This window comes from Macaca thibetana, chromosome 3, assembly GCF_024542745.1.
Source record: "Macaca thibetana thibetana isolate TM-01 chromosome 3, ASM2454274v1, whole genome shotgun sequence".
Classification (NCBI taxonomy): domain Eukaryota; kingdom Metazoa; phylum Chordata; class Mammalia; order Primates; family Cercopithecidae; genus Macaca; species Macaca thibetana.
The window spans coordinates 40,261,663-40,270,581 of record NC_065580.1 but is presented as its reverse complement, the minus strand read 5'-3'; the positions used below and the strand labels follow the sequence as shown (position 1 = coordinate 40,270,581).

At 33.5% G+C, this 8,919-nt stretch overlaps 1 long non-coding RNA gene across 1 annotated transcript in view; it reads left to right on the top strand.

Moving 5' to 3' along the window:
• Window positions 1-1,450: 1,450 nt before the first annotated feature.
• Window positions 1,451-8,919, top strand: part of LOC126951190 (uncharacterized) — a 96,855-nt gene continuing 89,386 nt past the window's right edge. The window contains exon 1 of the long non-coding RNA XR_007724382.1: window positions 1,451-1,700. This is a non-coding gene — a long non-coding RNA (uncharacterized LOC126951190). The remainder of the gene's footprint in view (window positions 1,701-8,919) is intronic.

Sequence of the window (8,919 nt, the reverse complement as noted above, 5' to 3'; positions counted from 1 at the left end):
TAGTGCAGTGATTCATTGATCCCTCCAAAAATGTGATTAAGCCTATGAACACTTTCTTTGAATTACACTTCTATGCAAATCATCTGTGCTTCAGTATTTCACTTTTAAATATATCGTTGATCTTGGCCTTTGGAGATGTATCCTTCAATACATATTTAAAAAGGACTTTTTTCAGCATAATAAAAAGTATTAAATTATGTAAAAAGTACATGGAGTGCATGGCCGGATCTCATCAAAGGCCTTTGGGCCTCATCGAGTAGACAATGTTTTTTTCATTTTTTGTTGTTTTTATTAGCCAGGAGTCTCGATCTCCTGAGCTTCATTTACAGGCTTGAGCCACCGCGCCCGGCCGAGAGCTTCATTTATCTCACATACTTTTGGAACAATCTGTTTGTACCCTTTTATAAAATGCAAACAAGAAACTTGGGACTATAAATACCAATGAACATGTTTTTTAAATTAATGTTTGGTATGACAACCACAAATATTTATGTGCTTAGTAAAAGGTGGAGAAAACCTATCTGGTATATTAGTATTTTAAATATTTCAAAATTTATTTTACTTGCAATGTCCACTATGCTCAGGTATAAACTATACCATAAATGTTTGATTGGAATGTGTACTAATTTATATTTTAATAACTATGTCATTGATACATTTTTGCATGTTCAAAAATATTTGGTTCTTACAAGTAAAATTCTTACAAGTATGTGACACAGCATATTCATACATTTAAAGCTCAGTATAACTTAAATATTAATCATTTTTATATTTAGTGACTAAATTAGTTGTTCAGCCCTCTGGTTTTTATAATCATTGAATCAACATATTTATTGTACCATTTGCTTTTTTAAATTGACTATGATCTTAAAAACTCTTTTTGCAGAGTGATTTCATTACAAATACACATAAATAAGTGTGAATTAATGGAAAATATTTAACAACAGAAACTCTGTCTTCCCAGGGTGCTCAGGTCACTAAACTGAAGTCGCTTCAGAGCAAGTTATAATCCTAGGAAAAATTAAGCAAAATAATGAACCATCAACAGTGTTTCTCACAGAAATGAATTTATTGATGCAGAGCACAAATGATCATCAGAAGATCCTGTAATATGATTATTCGTAGTTAATCCTTACTCAAATCTTCAGTATGTGTTATTTTCTGCTGTATATTATAGAATCTGATCAACACATAATTCTGTCTTGCTTTTTCATTATCACAACCAAACCAGTCATCAAAATATGAAAGATTTTGTCATCTGTTATAAGATATGGGACACCTGCCTCCCCAAACAATTCTGTAAACCTTAATTTCCTCGGGAAATTGACGGGATTCAATTTGATGAAGTTATTGCTCTAATGTTTCTAATCCTGTTTCAGGAAGATCTACCTTCTCTTTTGTGGGAGGAACAATTCTAAAATGTCCTCTTTAATATTTCCCACACTAAGGTCCAGGACTGTGAAAAAGATTAAATATTGTGCTATGTAACACGGGAAATAGAATTTTTCAGCTGTAACTAACGTTACTATTTCATTGAATTCAAGCAACAATGGAGATTATCCAGGTGGAACTAATCTAATCACACGCACCTTTTAAAAGCAGTTCCTTTTCTCTGACTAGCGGCAAATAGGAAATCAGAGAAACTGAGAAAAATGAGGACGACTGACAATGGCTTGAACATGAATTGACAATGTGACAAGGTACGTGAGCAATCTCTAGAACCTGAGAGTGACCCCTGACCCACTCTGACTTGGCCAGCAAAACTTCTGACTCATAGATCAGTGAGATAATAATAGGTATTTTTTAAGCTGCTAAGTTTGTTGTAATTTGTTAAGCAACAATAGAAAAATAATGTATACTTTTCTTTTAGAAGATAGGTAGAACAGATTCTGTTAAACATTTAAAAAGAAATATAATTAAAATAATTTTAATTATACTTACCATATGTTTTAAACTTTTCTTGGTGAATAGGAAGACAGTCAGTCCTCACTGTCCTGAAGGAGTCATGAAAATAGTGGCAGGGTTCCAACAATGCCCTGAAATTTCTGTCCTTAAGTTACATTTAAAAAGGACAACTCCTTTTTTTCTGAAGCCTTCACATGGTAAAACTAGGCTGCTTTACTGAGAGCTGCAGACAAAATCTGGGTTCACTCTCTACCACCAACCAAGTCATGTCCTGTCAACTCGAGGTCAGTAACAGTTAGGGCCATGGCAGAATCCTGCCTCAGCAGAGAGTTGGAAAGATAGTAGGTAACATCTAAGTATCATTTCTTATTTCGAGGTGTAATAAGCGATAGTTGAACCATGTTGGCTGGTTGCTGAAATTTCCATCTCTCTGTGATTTAAAGAATCAAAATATAGGCCAGTCTTCATAGGTCTCTATATCGAGATCAACATCTCTCAATATTGATCTCTGAATTTTTTAGGGCTGAAGCATCCAGGAATAGTTTTATTACTCTTGTTGTGTCCCCAAAGCGAGAAACACGTTGTTTCTGTATTGCTGTATGTATGATTTACCAATACTATGCAAAATGACAATATTTGCAATTATGTGCATTCTTATAATAAGGCAGAGTTATTTTTACCTCATAGAAAATTGATTTTTGAATTATGATAGAAAGGTTTCACCCTGAAACAAAAAAAGAAAATGTTAGAAAGAAATTTTAATGGTAATATTGTTAAGCCTGATAGAGTAATATTTTGTTATGAAACAATAATGTAGAACATTCTAACACGGAAACTGGAAAGATGCCTAAACGTGAGCAGACTAGAATATGGTAGATGTATATAAATTAAAAAAATGAAAAAGAAAGTAAGATATATAATGGAAAATTTTAATAGGTGAATAAAGAGGTCACTGCATTTATAGGGAAGCTAACACATTTAAAATATGATAATATCTGAGAATGTGTCATGGTATTTAGAGAGCTTTGGATCTTGGCACTAGGTTAGATAACTGAGCAACCAAAATACCATTATTCGCAAAATATCTGCGAAAAGGGAACAAGTTTTCCTGCTTGTCTCAATGCTGAACATATTAATTGGGACTAGAAAATAAGATGGAAATTTGAATATAATTAAGGTCTATATGATGTGGAGTTCGTTCTGAGAGAAGATGTTTAAAAAAATGAAAAATTAGGCCCAAGGCATGAGGAGGCATTTATAGAGAAGACTGGAAGAAAAGGACAGATAGGTGATTAAAGAAAAGTGAGTAGTGGACTGGTGTTCCTAGTGACAGCAATGTCATTTCTAAGTGTTCTTCTAGAGATTAATATACTCTCTTAAAGGATGCTTTCAGAAGACAAAGTCTCCATTTGTCTCTAATATAACCTCAAGTGTAGGCATGATTTTATTTTTCAAAATATTTTATAAAACTAAATTATATTGTACTTTTACCATTTCACATTCTGGGAATCATGATGTGAAGTAGGCTATCCAAAATACAACACTTTCCCCTTAAGTATCCCTAATATGATTAATAGTGTGAAATCAATCTTGTATATGACATAATATTAAGAGGAAGCAGAAATAGTGGTAGGTAATAAAGAACATTTAATATTCACCAATGATGTGCTGAAATGAGGTCTTCTATAAACTCCTATTGTCATTTAACAGGGGATGATATCTTAAAAAGAATCTTGAGACTAAAATAAAATGATGGTTTGCAATATTCTGTACCTTAGGTTTTCCAGATCACATTTTTAAAAATTCATTCTTTGATCGCTGTATTTACAACTACCTGTATCTCTATCTTTATTTTGTATTTTAATGAAACTATAATTAATATACAAATTGCACACATCTAAGTACAAAATTGATAGGTTTTGACACACACACACACATACCAATATACACTGATATAGATAGATGCATGGGTTTATGAACCCATCCATGAAACTGTCACTGTTTAATCAAGATAATGAATATATGCATCAATACCGAAAGTTTCCTTGCACAATTCTGTAATAGTTCCCTTCAGCGTATCTGCCCCTTCCCCAGGTCACCACTGATTTTCTGTCACTGTGGGTTACTTATATTTTATAAAATTTAATACAGATAGAATTATACAGTTTGTATTTCTTTTTGTCTAGCTTATTTCTTTAGCATAATTACTTTGCAAAGTAATTCTCTTTTATTGTTAAGTAGTATTTCATTGTATATATTGTGAGATATACAGGGCATATATTTGTGTTTCTTCACAGATGAGGATTTATAAATAAATTTGCTGAACACTTGGGATTCTGGGCTAAAGGAAATCTTGGAAAATTAATTTACAACTTTATATTTACAGCGAGAGCTCCAGAGAGATTTACTTAACTTTGTAGGCACCTGTTTACGTTCTAAGAGAAAATGTGCCTAGGACCTTGGAGACATGTCTGGGTCATAAAAGACAGAACACAGGCTTATTTAGCCCTTAAAAAAGATGTATTTTTATTCCGAATGATTGGAGTGAGGGTCCATAATCTTGTCCACTCCAATTCCAATGAGCAAATGTTTTTGTTTTTGTTTCATGAGGGTAGGGGCAGTAGCTCCTCTGCCTCTTGTGTCTGAGCAGAGAGAATCCATTCAAACCATTAGTCACCTATCAAGGGTCTGATTCCTGGCATAAAGGGAATGTTCTACCTTGCTTTCATTACATTACCACAGGGGTAACAACTCGGGCAATGGGTGGGTGAAACAGTTTTGATTATAAAAACAATAAGTATTCTATCTCTGATCCAGAATACCACATGTACTCATTGAAGATAAAATTAATAAAGATAAATATTAAGATCTCAACTTTATATAGCAGTTTGTGGAGGTCTATGGCTAGGCAATTTACTCTGTCCTATTAATGTATTTTTTAAAAATCTTTATTCCAGTTATGCACTGTTTTGATAATTATAAATGTGTAACGAATCTTAAATCAGATAGTTTTAGTCCTTCATGTTTAATCTTTTTAAAAGTGTTTTAGGCTTTTCTGGGTCCTTTGCATTTCCATTTGAATTTGACGATTAGTCTGTTAATTTCTACAAGAAAATATTCTGGATTTTAGTTTGAAATGCAGTGAATGCTTTGAGAAATTAGAGGACAATTGGCATACTAGAATGCCAAGACTTGCAAATCATAAAAGTAGTATATATTGTATATTTATTACTTCTTTCTTTAACTTCTCTCTCAAAGTTTTGTAGTTTCCAGATTACAGATTTTTCACACCTATTGTCAGACAGTATTTCATATTACTGGATGCTGTTTTAATTGCATTAAAATTCCAGTTTCTGATATTTCATTGCCAATATGTAGAAATGTAATTGATTTTTTCGTTGATCTTTTGTCTTGTAATGTTGCTAAACTCACTTAGTCTTAGAGACTATTTTGTAAAAGTCATTGTACTGCAACATAGACAATTATGTTTTCTATGGCTAAAGATACAGACAAAGCTTTAGTTCTTTCGTTTTTAATTGCTTGCCTTATCACAGCGACTAGAGACTAGAATCTTCTGTAAAATATTAAGTAAAAGTGGTCAGCACCAACTCTCTTGCCTTTTTCCTCATAGGCAAACATTTAATACGCCAACATTCAGTTGATATTGGCTGTAGGTTTTTTAAAGATGTTTGTTATCAGGTTGGAGGAAGTTCCTCCTGTCTCTAGTTTGCTGAATATTTTCAAAAGGAGTGAACACTGGATTTTGTCAAATGATTGTGCTGCATCTATTGAGATATTCTTTTTTTTTGTTTTAGATTGTTAAAATGGTGAATTACACTGATTGATTATTTTATGTTAAACCAAACTTGAATTACTTACTTTGATATATTGTCTTCATTATCCATTGTATTCAACTTGCTAAAATATTGTTTAGGTTTTTTTTTTTTATTTCTGTTTTAAATTTTTAAATTTCTGTTTTAAATTATTTTAATTTGTTTTTTAAATTTCTGTTCTTTTTTTTAACAATATCTATATCTCTTTGGTAGTACATTAATTCTAGTTCCATAAGAATTGGGAAGTATTTTCTGTATTTTTATTTTCTGGAACAATTTTTGTAACATTGGTATTGTTTTTTGTTTGAATGTTTGATAGAATTCACTAGTGAAGCCATTTGTTTCTCAAGTTTTCTCTCTGAAATGGCTTTTAAATACAAAGTCATGTTTTAAAAAGAGATATGGGGGTGCTCAGTATACCTATTTCTTCATGAGTAACCTTTAGTAGCTTTTATCTTTCCGTAAGTTTGTCGATTTTGTTTAAGTTACTAAATTTATTGTTCCAAAAAATTGTTCCAATAATATCTCCCTATTGTTCATAATGTCTCCCTACTAAGCTTTTGGTGCCACTGGAAACTAAATTGATAGTTTGGGTTTCTACCTTTTTCCAGCCAATCTAAATACAGGATTAGCAATTTTATTAATTTTCTCTAATGGGTTTCATTGATTTTCTGTATTATTGTGTGAGTTCTATTTTACTGGTTTATTTTTGAATATTTATTATTTCAACCCTCCTTACTTTGAGTCTTATTTTTATTTTAATAGTTTCTTTTTGAATTTTTATTTATTTATTTTCTGTAAACAAGAGTCTTGCTCTGTTGCTCAGACTGGAGTATTGTGGTGTGATAACGGCTTGCTGCAGCCTCACCCTTCCAGGTTCAAGTGATCCTCCTGAGGTAAATTGGACAGAGTGGTCATATAGCCTCACTTAAAGAGGAAAACTCACGTAAAATGGATGGATGAAACAAACTGTCCAACAACGTACAAACATCATCATGGGCTCATGGTTAGAACATTCTGCAGCAAAGAAGTAGAGGAGCAGAAGTGAAAAATTCCCAAATTTTGCAAGTGTAGAAACCCACGATTAGTGTCCTTGGGCTGACCTGTGTTCATTATAACAGTAAAAACACACCTGGGGTGGAGATTTTAGATGCTAATGACATATGTGATGTATGTACTAGCATGTGCAGCCTCTGTGCATGCAGGTTTAAGAAATCACCCATACCATGCTGAATAGCAACACCCTTTCCCACCCCTTTATGAATCATCATGTAAAGTTCCTATAAAAAGAAGTTCTACAGTGCCATATGGTGCTGTCTCACCAGTTGCACCTGCTTTCAGCAGCCTGCTCTGATCAGCTCTGAGTGTACTCCCACTTTGCAGTAAACGTCTTTAATGACTTTCACTTTGGACTCACTCTCAAACTATTTTGTGCAGCCGAATCAAGAACCTGAACTGGCCGGGCGCGGTGGCTCAAGCCTGTAATCCCAGCACTTTGGGAGGCCGAGACGGGTGGATCACGAGGTCAGGAGATCGAGACCATCCTGGCTAACACAGTGAAACCCCGTCTCTACTAAGAAATACAAAAAACTAGCCAGGTGAGGTGGCGGGCGCCTGTAGTCCCAGTTACTCGGGAGGCTGAGGCCGGAGAATGGCGTGAACCCGGGAGGCGGAGCTTGCAGTGAGCTGAGATCTGGCCACTGCACTCCAGCCTGGGCTACAGAGCGAGACTTCGTCATAAAAAACAAAACAAAACAAAAAACAAAACAAAACAAACAAACAAACAAAAAGGAACCTGAACTGACCCACTTGCAACACTCCTACCTCAGCCTCCTGAGTGGATGGGATCACAGGCATACACCATCACATCTGGCTAATTAATTTTTTTTTTTTTTTTTTTTTTGTAGAGACAGGGTTTCAACATGTTGCTCAGGCTGATCTCTAATACTTGGGCTCAAGTGATCCACCTGCCTCAGCCTCTGAAAGTGAGTCATCATGACTGGCCTAATTTTTTTAATTGACATAAAATTGTATATATTTATCATGTATAATATGATGTTTTGAAATATATATATATACACACACACACACACATTGTGGAATGACTAAATCAAGCTTATTAACATATGTATTATCTCACAAAGTTGTCATTTTTTTGTGGTGAGTACAATTAAAATATATTCTCTTAAACAATGTTCAAGATTACAATATATCACTATTTACTATAGTCACCATGTTGTACAGTAGAACTTATTCCTCCTATCTAAATGAAATTTTGTAACTTTCTACCAATATGTTCACAGCCCCATGCCCCAACATTGCCCCAGTCCCTGGTAACCACCATTTTATTCTCTGCTTCTATAAGATCAACATTTTTAGATTCTACATATGGGTGAGATCATGCAGTATTTGTCTTTTTGTGCCTAGTTTATTTCACTTAATATAATGTCCTCCAGATTTATCAAGGTTGTTGTAAATAACAAGATTTTATTCTTTTTTGATAGCTGAATATTATTCCATTATGTATATATACCACATTTTCTTTATTCCTTAATTGACTGATGGACACTTAAGTAGATTTCATGTCCTAATATTATGAAAAATGCCACAATAAGCATGGGAGTACAGACATCTCTTGACCATACTGATTTTATTTCCTTTGGATATACATACCCAGTGGTGGGATTGCTGGAAATGATGGATAATAGAACAAGTCCATTTTTAATTTTTTGAAAAACCTCCTTTCCATTTTCCATAATAGCTATACTAATTTACATTCCCACCAACAGTGTGCAAAGGTTCTCTTTTCTCCACAACCTCACCAACATTTATCTTTTTTCTTTTTGATAATGGCCATTTTAACAGGTGTGAGGTCCTTTCTCAATGTGGTTTTAATTTACATTTCTCTGGTGATTAGTGATGTTAAGCATCTTTTCATATACTTCTTGGCCATTTGTATGTCTTCTTTTGAAATATGTCTATTCAGGTCTTTGCTCATTTTAAAAATCAAGTTGTGTTATTGCTATTGAATTGTTTTCGTTCCTTATATATTTTGAACATTAAATCATTATACGATATATGGTTTACAAATATTTTCTCTCATTTTGTAAATTGTCTTTTCACTGATGACTGTTTCTTTTGCTGAACAGAAGCTTTATAGTTTGATGTAATCCCATTTATC